This window comes from Cryptomeria japonica, chromosome 10 (assembly GCF_030272615.1).
Source record: "Cryptomeria japonica chromosome 10, Sugi_1.0, whole genome shotgun sequence".
Lineage (NCBI taxonomy): Eukaryota > Viridiplantae > Streptophyta > Pinopsida > Cupressales > Cupressaceae > Cryptomeria > Cryptomeria japonica.
In genome coordinates, this window is record NC_081414.1 from 274,029,937 (window position 1) to 274,044,225 (window position 14,289).

Consider the following 14,289-nt stretch of genomic DNA (forward strand, 5'->3'; position numbering starts at 1 on the left):
TCTGGGGGGCAGACAGTTGTCTCTTGATGCCATGTTCTTCACAGTACTTGTTGAATTCACTGGAGGTGAATTCCTCTCCTTGATCAGTTCTTAGGCACTTGATCCTTTTACTGCTTTCCTTCTCCACTAATGCTCTGAAAGCTTTAAACTTTATAAAGGCTTCAGACTTGTCTTTCAAGAATGTGACCCACATCATTCTTGAGCAGTCATCAGTGAGAATCATGAAGTACCTATCACCCTGCACACTTCTAATTTTCATAGGACCACACAAATCGGTATGCACAAGATCAAGCAAGTTGTCAGCAGTGAAAGATTTACCTTTAAAGGTTGAGGAAGACATTTTCCTCAATTGACATTCTCTACACAAGGTACTATTAGGTTTGCTTAGCACTGGAAGCCCTCTAACTACCTTGATCTTACTAGCCTTCACAATGTTATCAAAGTTTACATGGCAGAGTCTCCTATTCCATATCCAACTATCATCAAATTTAGCCATAAGACATGTACTTATATTTGCATTCAGTTGAAATAGGCTACCTTTGGTCTGCATGCTGGTGGCCACCAATTCACCATTCTTTCCTTTGATTCTGCACACTCCATTCTTGAATTCTAGAGTGAGACCACTATCATTTAGCTGAGCAAAACGCAGAAGGTTGTGTCTGAGACCATAAACCCAATACACATTGTCAGTACTACTCTTTCCATTTAGAGAGATGGACCCTCTGCCTTTGACCATGCATGGTGCATCATTGCCAAAGTGAACCATACCACCATCATACTCTTCCAAGGATAGAAACTTGCTCCTATCACCAGTCATATGGTGAGAACAACCACTATCAATGATCCACTCATTGGAATTATCAAACTGGGAGACAAGAGCCTTCTTGTCTGACACATCTTCCTTGACAACAACAAACACAATATCTTCATTTTCTTCATCCTCTGATTCCTCATCTGTGACACCTTCATCAACTGCCACAAAATAGTTTCTCCAATTTCCTCCTTTGAATTTTTTGAACCTTTCCAGTTTTTCCTTGTTGTCGCCATTAGGACAATTTACAACAATATGTCCTATCCGGCTACAAGAAAAGCATTTCAAAGGAAGCTTACCTCTGTATTTGCCGGTACCTTTAGGAAGTTTCCTAGCAAGGAGAGCTTCAAATGCCATCAGAATTTCCTTATCATCCATTTCTCTACTCTATCTTGGTTCACCACTAGTGCTTGCTTCTTTTCCTTTCCTGGATGTTACAACAGAAGCTTTAAAAGTTGATTCAATCTTTTGAATACTGCCATCAAAACTATTTAGCTCATAGGCTGTCAACTTTGCAATGATGGAGTCTAGGGATACCTTAGTTTTGTCTATTGATATCACCTCCTGAATAGCAGCAACCCTTATTGCATAGACCGACAATAGGGATCTCAGGACTTTGCTTACCACAGTGGAATCTTCCATTTTACCACCTGCACTCTTGATATCACCAACAACGGTTTTGATTCTTATTCCATACTGTTGAATGGTTTCACCTTCAACCATCCGCATGTCTTCAAACTTCCCTCTAAGGCTTTCTTCCTTAGCTTGTTTTACATGCTCATCACCTCCATAGATATTTTCAAGAGTATCCCATACTTCTTTGGGATTTACTTTATCTTGGACATCAATAAACTCAATGTCAGATAAACTACTGATTAGGGCTTCCATGACTTGCCCATTCTTCTGCATCTCTCTCTTTTGGTCATTGGTGAGAGTACCGGTCGGGGCAACATAGGGATTCTCAACATAGCTCCAGTGTTGAGCACCCATGCTTCTGATGTATATCTTCATTCTATCTTTCCATATACTGAAATTTTCCTTGTTAAAATTTGGAACTTCTCTCTTCATCATTAGACTGGGATCTTTACCTCAAGCGGTTAACATTATAACACAGAGGACCTGGAGGACGCTCTGATACCAATTGATAACTCAATGATGAATGGATAGTACCAAACCGGTACTGAGAGGGGGTGGTGAATTAGTACAGACAAATACACACTCTTAAACTGTTTTGTCAGCAGATACTGTGCATAGACAGACAAACAGTAACACCAGTCCCAAAACAGAGTACAACCGACAAAACCCAGAATAACCGAGACAAGCATAAACCGGTTGACACATATCTTCTCATATAATATAACACTTCATTTCCATTTCACCCTAATGCATGAACAAGTAATCTACCATCAAAGATATACATATAAGCAACTAGATCAACATGATTCACTGCTTGACAAAAAACAACATAGCATCACATGAAGAAGACAACACACATGACACACTCATTTTCACATGGAAACCCAACTGGGAAAAACCACGGTGGGGATGAATACCCACAAGCCTGTTTTTGAACTCTTAAGAAGTCCACTCTGTTAGGAGCCTTGTCCGGTTAAAGACTGATACAATAGGTTTTGTTAGGAACCGATCCTATTAGGGATCACTCGATTAAGGGATGTCTAGAATACCCGGTTAAGGGTTAAGCCCTATTAAAGGTTACCTTGTTAGAGGATTTCAAGAACTCAATGGTTTTGAGTCACCCTGTTAAAGGATTTACAACAAGTCGGTTAAAGCTACCCTGTTAAGGGATTTCTCAACTATTGAAGTGGTTAGAGATCAACAAGTATTACAATGATCTGGTAACAACACTCAATGCCAATGCAGATCCGCTTAAGCTCCTCTTCACCTTCTGCACTTACACTCTGCAGGTATCACTTTTCTCCTTTGGTCTGGCAAGAATCACGTATCCCTTCTCTTGGATACACACACACAACTTTTGCCAACAACCTCAGAAAGAGACACAACATCGACCTTATAGGAAAACAAATAGGTCAATAGCATAAACCCTAAACCCTGAACCTGTTAGGTTAAGGAATTCAAATGGTTCAATCCTGACCGTTGAGCATATTGCATTAAATGCAACAGTTCTTGATCCAATCTCAAGACTTTCTCCATCGTCCATTTTCCACCGATTTCATGGTGGTTGATAACCCATCACACGTTATCACCGTTTACAGACTTTGCATATTCTCGAGGTAGATAAGAACAATCTCCTTCATGCAAGATCTTTCATGCACACAAGGCTTACATGGCAACATGATCTGTTCTTTGTTACCATGCTAACTCATCACACAAAGTCACCGGTTGAACCACATAGGCTTGAAACACTTCAACCGGAAACCCTGAAGTGGAAACTACCAACTGGTAGTCATCCAACGCTTCCATGTGTCGGTTCCCATAACTATATGCCAGTTCACCTTGTTATACTGGTTCTCACATATGCTGGTTCTCACCTCTTCAGCATATTGACATCAATGTCATTATGTCCTCATACCGGTTCACATAATGCGAACACCTTTGTCCTTCCTAATATTTGCACCAAATTCTCCATTGATAAGTCTATTTATAAATGCTATCCAAGATACTCCTTGCCTCTCATCTTAATGTCAAATAGAAATATCATTTGAATAATTTTCTATTATCCAATCATAACACTAGCTTATTTATCTAAATATGATGCCAACTCTCAAGTCCATGCTTGGGAACTGTTACATTCAAACTCTATGTGGGGGAAAGATTACAATTTGTTCAATTGTAACCCTCCATGTTCATTGTATGCTCACCCTAATAGGTCAGGCATATATTATCTAGGAATGCCAATTTTCCCAATACCTTTGACAAGCTATCTATGGGTTATCACTTATTTTGAAAACTATTTTTTGGTGACTAAACATACTATGACTATTATTTTATAATCTATTAGACATGTTGCTATTAGTCATTTATGGTAGGAACATTGTATTGTAGTCTTTAAGCATATGTGTTTTGCTTTGAGAGTTATAATCAAGAAACTTTGCGTTGATTTTATTTTCTAGATGATTATATTGTCCTTGACCTTCTATGGGAAAATCTCAATATTAATAAATAACTTGTCCAATAGATACAAGTGCAAAAATCGATGCTCAAGAAATAAAATATATAGGGGTTTGACAAATATATTGATGTAATCACTTTGAAAATCCTTTTTATGGCTACTATTGGTTCAACACTTTATGATCAAGGAAAAACCAACTACAACACTCTACATCACATCCAAACTATACACTCAACAATATAGAAAATGACCTTTAAACTTGGATTAGACTAACCTATTCTAATCATTAAAGAATATTATTGAGATAGCTATAATAATTTATAAGTTATCTTCAAAGCTTACTTTTAATAGTAATAGTTGTAATTTGAGTTATCTTTCTTTTCATTTGTAATCAAACTTTAATTGGTATCTAAAGACATGGAAAAAACTCAAAAATATTAATCCTAAAATTTATTTAACTCAAATGATAAATGTTTCATAACCCATTTCTTTTATGCAAATAATAAATTTAACTTCCAATTACACTACATTAAATAAAGTTTATGAACATAAAAGAAACTCTCATCATAAAGATGCGGCCCTATATTAGATTGTTTCCTTTACATGTATGTGGTTTGGAAGAGAAAATAAGAACTACCTTTTTAAAATGATATTCTTAAAAATGATTGTGTTGACTACTCGCTTTTTATGTATATTCTTTTTTTTCACATTGAATACAAAATAAAATAATTTTTCACTTTTATAACATTAAAATTATTTTCTAAGATTTAAAATATAACTAAATATTCTGATTGACCTCTTATTGTAAAATTGTTATTGTTTAGCACTACTCCAATATACCAACACTTTACAAAAAGATTCAACTTTAACATAAAATATTGATATATTAACCATAACATATTAAAATTAACATTAGCACTAAAAAATATCTAATAGAATATGGAAAATTCTAAAGAGTATTACATCTTGCCTTACAAAAACTACCTTCCAATTCCACTTTTGAAGTAAGCTTAAAACTAGGTCTCAAATGGATCTCTCTTACCAAGCATAAGTTCGACCCCTCATTGCAAGACAAAGCATTTTTATTTTCTTCTTCTTGACCTGAGAAATTGAATGTAAAGAGTTATATGGAACAACCCTCAACCCATTAAATAGAAAATCGGTTCAAATTAAATTTTGAAAAAATAATTCGCTTAAATTTGAAAGTTTATAGTAATTAATTAAGTTCATTCTAGTATACATTATTCTAATTTATTATTAATATCTTAAATATTTTATTTTAACATTAAAAAAACAAACTATTTATTTATTATTTTATTTGTAATGTAGTCGATTTTTTTTATGTAATTTTTATTTTTATTCTTATAAAAGTCATTATTTTGTAATTCTTTTGTTATACTTTTATTTATATTAAGAATATGAAACTTTTATTTATGAGTTATATTATAATTCTATGTGAGCTAATCATATTTACTTGGTGTGGATCTTATTCTAAATTTTTTACTTATCTTCATGTGTTCTAAAAACCATGAATACGTCTTAAAAATTGAAAGATAATGTTCCTAATTGATTAAATCACTGCAAACCCAAAACTACATCCACTCCCCTAATAGGGATATTAAACATTTATGAATCTAGTTCATATTTTCTCATTGAAAGTTCTATATAATGACATTTACCACCACAAGGTGGTTGTTTCCCATCCACTATGACGACTTAAAAATGTTAGGAGAATGGTGTCTCAACCTTGCAATAATAAAAAGGTATTATTGATATGTGAGCACAAGGGGTTGCAAGGGTGGGGGGGGGGGGGGTACCCTCCTTGCGGGCTTGGGGGTAGCGAATCTGAAACAAAATTTCATCTATAATTAATCATTGTGAATCCTGATTGTTTATCATTAGGTCATAGATCTAATGGTGGATATTTTGTGTGCTTTGTTTATCGTAGAAGGAAACCCTATTTCATGTGATTGTATGAGCACATTGTATTACAACTAGGTATTGTGATGTATTCTACGAGTTTGATAGCTGTTGAGTTGCCTCTAGATCTTTATTGGTGATACTCCGATGAGAAGCTTGCTCTGCAAGTATATTACTCAATCTATTGTTGTTTTCTTAATAATATATTAGGTGACTTTTGGAGAGTGGGGTTTTTCTCCCGTAAGGGTTTTCCCCTCGTAATCATTGTGTTGTGGTATGCATGCTATTTATGTTTCTTTCTGTTAAGTTTTTGTAACTGTTGTAAAGATCTGTAAAAGTTTTGCATTACCCTCCTCTCAAGATTAGTGTAGCAAGTTGTTCCGCTACTTAACTTCCTTAAAAAAAAAAGAGACTAGGTAAACAAAACAAGTGAATTCATTAGCCAATCTTTTGGCAATAAAGTTAATGTACTACTGGTATCAACTAACACTTTCATATTATTCTTTTTAATATTACCAATTACTTGAGTGTTTGTGGAATATTTATTCCATTCAACGCATTTGGGGGCATAATAATGCTTTATTTTTCCTTGAAATCCTGATTCTTAAGTTTTATATTTCGTTCTTTTGTAAATACTTCTCCCTCCTCTTCAACCTCATTCTTTTTATCACTACACAAACACTTATGACTCTTTGAACATTTTCTATCACAATTCTAACATAGGTCTTTTTCTCCCTTCTTTATCTCTTGTTGATGAGAGAGCTGACATATTTCTCTTAGGTTAAAGAATTTGTCCATATTTTTTCTAGTATGATTAGTCACATTTTTGCTAGTTACTCTCATGGTTTCACCTTTGACGATGTTTTGTTTCTCAATATTAAGTGCTTCTTGCATAACTTTAGTAACTATATACGTTTCCAAAAAACAAACATCATGTTGAATTTGTTCCTTAAGTCTATTGATGTATAATTGTAATATTTGGTTAGGTGTCACCTCGAGAGATCAAATTGCCAATCTTAAATGCTCAACATTATATTCAACAACAAAACTTAATTATATATTAGTAAGATTTCAAAAGGCTCGATGTCTCCTACTCTCGCCCATGTATTTTCAAATTCCTCCTCTCCTGCTCGCAACGGCTCCCCTACGCTGGCCCCTTTTGTTGCGATTGGCGCTGCTGGTGTTGGTGGTGTTGGTGGTGTTGGCGTCGATGCTTCTCGGTGCCCTTTCCTATGGCATTCCATCCCCTATGTGCTGCTAGGTCTGTGCGCGTTGCTCCTCGGGTTGAGGATTTTGGTTCCCCCACGACTGGTGTTCCGGTTTTTTATTTGGATGCCCTAGCTGCTGCTGATGATGCTCTGGTTATTAGGGAGTCTCCCAGGATTGGTGTTGCTCCCGACAACCCTCCTTCTACTATGCCCAAACCTCCTTTTGTTGGGATTCGTATCTTTTCTCGTGTGGCTAGATCTGTTGCCCATCCTTCCAAAGGGGTTCAACCTTTTCCTTGTGCCAAGACTTCCCTTGTTGTGGTCTATGGCTAGGAGGTTGTGGAGAATGTTGATTTCTATCAACGAAGTGCTTTGGTTTGCAAATTTGCTGGGTTTTGGCCTTCTCTTCTGGACCTTCATCGTTGGGTGAGTGATTCTCGGAAGCTTTTAGTTGCTCATGGCATTAAGCTTTTCCCTTGTGCTAAAGACTTTTTCGTTGCTTCTTTTACCTCTACTCTTGATCGTGATTTGGTTCTGGGAAAGTTGTGGACTTGAGGGGATCTCTCCCTCTCTATTAAGCCCTAGAATTCTTCCTTCAACTCCCTTACTGAATCTCTCTCTGTTCGTCTGGTTTGGGTCCGCCTCCCTAATCTCCCTCTCCATTTCTGGGAGCCTTCTTGTTTCGAGGCCATCGATAATTCCATTGGTAGCTTCTTGAAGGTTGATGATGCCACGTTCTCCATGGGTCATTCTACCTTTGCTTATCTATTAATTGATGTTGACACATCTGTAGCCCTCCCCATGGATGTGGCTCTTATGGTTGGGGAGAGGCCTTGGAATCAGCCGCTGGATTATGAGGGTCTCCCCTTTCGCTGTCAAAGGTGCTTCTCAACGGGTCACTTAGCTTTGGACTGTTCTCTCTCTCTCTCGCCGTAGAGGTGTTGCTTCTTGGTGGAAGGGTACTACTGAAGATCACTTGACTATTAATGCTTTAGAATCTTCGGTTGAATCCTCTCATGATGAGGTACCCCTTACTGCTGATGAAGCCTTTGCTGATATTACTGCTACCATGGACTCTCCTGCCCCCTTGGATCCTACATTTATTTCTCCCCCGCCTCTGCTTCGCTCTTCTCCTGGTGGTTATGCTCTTGATGTTGTTATACAACATCATTCTGCTGTTGTTCTACAACAGTCTGGCAGTGTCTCTGCAGGGTCTTCCCCGTCTGATTGTTCTTTGATTCCTAATGACAGTGGCTTTCCTGATGGTTTACAAGCAAGATCCTTTCCGCTTGGTCATTCCCTTGATGGCCCCAAGAGTAGTATCATCTGGACTGTTGTTTGTCGCAAGCGGAAGGGGAAGTTCTCCCCACTCCCCCATGGATTGGGTGTCCACTCCCCTCCTTGAGTCGGGTTTGAGTTGTTGAAGGTTAGACAAGTTCCCTTTGTCTGACCTTTTTGGTCCCAGGCTTGCTCCGATGTGTTGTTTTTCCTACCAGTGGGCTTTTCTTTTTTTGATAGTCTCTTTCTTTGTTAAGGGTCATCGCCATAGTTAACACTGCTTTTTTAATCAAAAGAAAAAATTAATTATTTTTATTTTTTTGTTGGTTAAAATAGCTTACAATGGATGGTTTCTCATACATGGTTTCTAATTCATTACTAAATTCATTCCAATTGAGTATTTTTCTTTTCTTATCAGTCATAATTCATTGGTACCATTGGTAAGGTCCTAATTCAAATAATGTAAGTCTATGTCAACCATGGCATTATATGGTATATTATGAATTTCATATTGTTTCTCTATGAGTCTTATCCATGTGAAATTACATTCTACCATCAAATCTATGGAAGTTTATTCTTGGTAGGTACAACTATTTACTTTGAAAAGGCTCTCCTATCACTTGATTTGGTTTGTTAGGGTTGTACACACTTTGGTGGTTTTCTTGGGGCTTTAATTACGATAATAATTCCTTTTTAAACCTATGTAAGCTCTCATTCAAGGATGTACAAAGATAAATCTGATGCTAATTGTTAATAAGATGAGAGGGGGGGGGGGTGAATCATGCAAACTTAATCTTCAATATATTCAACAGATTCAACCTCGGTAGCTTTAACAGATATATGTAACCAAAACTATAAAACATGCAAACTTAAGAACACATAATCATAACAACACTCATAACACCAGATTTAACGTGGAAACCCAAATAGGGAAAAACCACTGTGTGATTTCAGACCCACTAAGAAATATACTCTTCTAGAGTATGCTCGGTTAAAAGCAAATCCTATTAAAGATTACAAACACATTGCTAGATGTGACCCGGTTAAGGGATTTACCTCAGATCTGTTAGGATCTTCACCTTGTTAGAGGTGACCTTGTTAAAGGGTTTCAAACACTCAATCACTCGGTTAAGAGATTTTTTGTCACTTACAAATAAATAATAGTAATGAATATGTCTGCAACTTTGCATCTAACATGCTAAAGCAGATTCTTATTTGCTCAATACAATCTAGTCATAGGACTTATCTTGTCCCTATGCTGGGCTCCTTACTCTGTTATTCAAATAGGTCTTCAAGCTTCTGTGCTCGGTAATCACCATGTAGCATCCCTGTGCTTACACTTGCCCGCATACATTGTTTATCAACAATTCCTTTTTTATAAACAATTTGCTAGCCACTTAATCTCTTTGATCACATTTCCCATGATCAATCATAGCCATCAGATCTTCAATCTTGACCAGGTTCAATGTATCCTTTGATCGGAAAACGTTTTACCTTGCCTTGGAACTTGCATACATTTCTTGGAACTTGTGCTAAGGTATTACGGTTCAATCTGAAATGTAGATCTTCCTATCGATCTTTCATTGCCATAGATCCTTAACAAACTTCATACACGTTGTATCAATCATTTAATCATAACCAGCTCATCAACTTCCATCATTAAATAACGCATGTATACATCTAATGCATTATGTTATTACTCAGTTGCAACTCGGTAAATACTAAACTTCACTCGGTAGACATTCCGCCTTCATTAACCAATAGCGATAACCTTAGGGTTTATCGACTAGGTTCCTTGCTCGGTAACATAGTATAGTATTAACCTTACAAACAATAGCATATGTAGGATATCAAAACAATCTAAACAACATGATCTCATAATTGTCTAACTCGGCAATAGTTGCCCATTGAATAACCTATTCCTCCCCTTATTCATCACATTCTTTTTGTGTCTTTTACCATCTTAATTCTCTTCAAAACATACTTCTTAAGATATGGCAACATCATACTAAATTAGAAAATCAATTTCTTGACATCAATGACAAAATAATATTGTGAAGACAGTAAACATCCTTAATCTGTTATATCCATAACTATCAACAACCTTCTCAATATCCTAATTGAAATGCCAACAATCTCTTATTGTCTGTTATAATGCCAACAGTACAAATGGGTCAAACAATTTATCTTTAATGAAATGTACTATTGTTTCACGTCCTTGTGGAATTCTTTCCTCAATTTTAAGTGATGAAAAATAAAAAGAGTCTTTCGATTTTGTATGTATAAAGAGTGTTTTTACTTTGATCTCTAGATTATTCTTTTAATTAGATAATGAAGATAATATCTAGTATGAGTTGTAACCATAAATTTTTAGAACATTAAGCTATACAAGGATTTTATGTTTGTATTTTGAACAAACTTTGACTAATAAATTAAGGAATATATTTTATGTATAATAGTAAATTACAAAATACTTTCCACAATCTCTTTGCTTGCTCCTTCACATACAATTTTGCTTGGGGTTTTTGGTTGTCATGGCTCGCCAAATTTTTTGTTTGGATGCAATTGCAAGGATGTGGGTTTCTGTGTTAACAATTATGGTTCTTTATGTGTTTCTCTCTCCTCCCTTCCCTGTGATGGTGCCTCAACTTGAAGCTCTGTGTCACAAGTTTTGGCCTCTAGATCCATAATAAATGGTGATGATTCATTGCTTGGATGGGGCGCTATAGTGGATTGAACTGCGACCGTTTGTTCAAGTGGAAAGCCTACATATAGCTAGTTTTTAACCTGGGGGTGTGCTCTCTAATCCTCCTCCCCCCCAATGTGGTGCTTCTTATAGTCCCCTTTCTCTATACGCCATTTGACCTTCGTTATTGAGGTTAGTCTAGATAATTTTGCCTGCGACAAAGAGGACTATCTATAGGATCACACCTTTATATGCAGATTCCTGAAGGTCTAACCAAAGTTGTGTGATCTTCATTATTTGATATGCATGAATCGGAAAGAAAATATGGAGGATGAAATCAACATTTAAACTTGTGTAAAAGGTGTTGGCATATTTTTGATGATGATGTTGTGATTGTCATTGATGGACACACACTTGCTTTGAGATCACTTTTTATGTATAAGCTATGCTCAACCGGTATTTGTTCCAACCGGTATTATGTATTATAGTCTTTAGACTATCGGTGTTTTGCAGAAAGTGTTTTACCAATCTCAAGCGGTATGAAGACCCAAAGCGGTATGAAGACCTCAAGCGGTTCAAGGATCTCAAGCGGTACGAAGGAACTAAAGCGGCAGTTATCATTTTACCAGTCTTCATTTTGACAACTGGTAATCTGTTAAATGTATGAACCGATATTACTCCGTGATGAGTTACCAACCGGTATTTTTGTGATGAGTTATCATCCACCGACACTTTGGTGGTGATTCTGTGTTGTGTTACCAAATGTGTCCAGATGCACTGAACCTAGGAACTTACAATGTAATCTTATTGGACCAACATGAAATCATATTCCTTTATAAGGACATCATGTCTAGGGTTTTAGGTGATGTTAGGGTTTAAGGTGATTGATGGGGTTTTTGTATGTGCGATCATAGAAGAGATGATTGGGTCTGTGTGAAGAAACAGAGTGTGGAGATATTGAAGACTGAAGTAATGCCGAAATGCATTAACAATAAGCTATCAAGGATCTAACCAAGCATAATGTGCTAGTATTTAGATCACTCACTTGTTGATTACTTACATCTTCAACAAGTCTGAAACACTTAACCGGGTAGGCCTGGCAAAGCCTTTGTAAATCCTCTAACAAGGTGGTTCACAACTGTGGATTTGAAATCCTCTCACAAGGTAGGCCTGGCAAAGACTTATCTCCTAACAGAGATTGAGATTCCTAATAGGATCTGTTCTGGTGAAGAACATTGTATGACCTTAACCGGTCTGACCTTAACCGGTCTGGTTACTATTCTGTAGATAGTTACTTGTGAGTTTCATCTCACCATGGTTTTTCCCATTTGGGTTTCCATGTCAAAACCTCTTGTGTTATGGTGATTGTGCTCCTGTGGGTGAATGCCTTATTTGTTGTTTGGTTTGCATTTGCATTAACCATTTTTTTAGTAAGTGTTATACCGGTTTACTGCTAAATTGTTTAAGTGTTTGAGTTCAGTATTTATTGGTATACTAATTCACCCCCCTCTTAGTATTCATCAATTGGTATCAGAGCCAACCTTTCTATAAGTTTAAACACTTGGAAGGAGATATGGGGGAATACACTGTGAGGGAGCTTACTCATCGTCTCACTCAGATTGAGAAATCCTTTGATGAACTCAAAGTCAAATATAAAGCCTCTCTGGAAAAAAGAAGAGAGCATGCTGAAAAACTAATGGAGCTTAGTGAAAATAGTTCTTCTGATGAAGCAGACATGGATGCCCTAGTTGAAGAAGTTGAAAAACTGAATGAATCCAATGCTAACCTCAGAAGGGAATTGGAAGGACTGACTATCAAAATGTGTCAAGATCTTGAGAACTGGAGGAAAGCTGAAGATCTGGTAAAAGACAAAGATCATGAGATCTCCAAGCTAAAGCAAGAAATCAATGCCCTTACCGCTCATCTCCAAGAGAGTAAAGTGGAAAAATAAGAAATGCAAGGTGAACTAAGCATGGCTATTTCTGAGAATGCAACATTGAAGGAATCCAATGCTAATATTTCCAAGGAACTCATTGAGTCAAAGGAAATACTTGCCAAATTCAATTAGAGTGCTGCTAAGTTAGAGCAAAAACTTGAATCAGCCAAACCGGTAAAGAATACTAATGGACTTGGTTTCTCTGGCTATGAGGAAGGTGAGACCTCTGGAGCAAAAGATATAGCATCAAAGAAGCAACCGACATCAAAGGATAAAGGTAAGAAAAAGTTCAAACATGTTTGTTTTAATTGTCTCAAGGAAGGACATACTGCCAATGTATGTAGAAATAAGGCTTACAACAATTTTCCTTATTTTCTAAACAATAAGCCTAGATCCAATAGATTCAATGGAAACTGTTATGCATGCAAAAAGATTGGGCATAGAGCATTTGAATGCAGGTCAGTTATACACATCACTGGAAGATATCCTCAAAGGAGACAAGGAGTTTTTCCTGAATCCTCTGTGAACCAGAATCCAAACCGGTATAATGCCTATGACCATCAGTCAGGTGGTGGTGGCTATCAAACTGCAACTGGTTGGAGAGAAACCTGTATGATCTATCATGGTAGTGGTCACACTGTTGCAACATGTAGAAGGAAGAATGGAAACATGAATAATGGACCATGGAGAGCACCTGGAATGGTTTGCTATCATTGCAACAAACCGGGTCACACTGCTAGAATCTGCAGGATGAGAAAGAACATATCAGATGATATACCAGTCACTCCGGAAGGAAAGATTGTTGTTGAAACTGTTCAAGTAGATATGAAGACAACATGGAAGAAGAAACCAGAAGAAGTATCACAAGAAGAACCAGTTTCTGCACCTAGTGTGGAAATCTCTGAACCGACAAACTAAGCTACAGAAAGGCTTAGGGGGAGCAAATCAGTGAAATATTTTGAACCCCCGGTTTACACCGGTAAAAGACCTTAACCGGTGTGTGTTACCAGTCAATCGGCAGAAGACCCAAAACGGTAAAAGGAAAAATTAGGGTTTATGCCCTAATGGTGGAGCATTTATTGTGGTAGGTGAAGAATTTGTTTAAATGGGATTTTCAAGTCATTTTCACTTACCAATTTGCGAGCAAAGAAATTTTTAAAGTGCAGAGTGACCAAAGGCGATTTATCTTACGATTCAAAGTGAATTGAGATCTAGCAGAAGAATTTTGAGATATTTGCAACCTATTAGTAAAGAACAACTAAGCGGTGTTCCAAGCAACCGAAGTGGTGTGTTGCTAGCTACAGTATCAAAGCCCTAAATTTTGATTCGCGAAGGTATTTTTTGAGTTTCTTTGTTTAT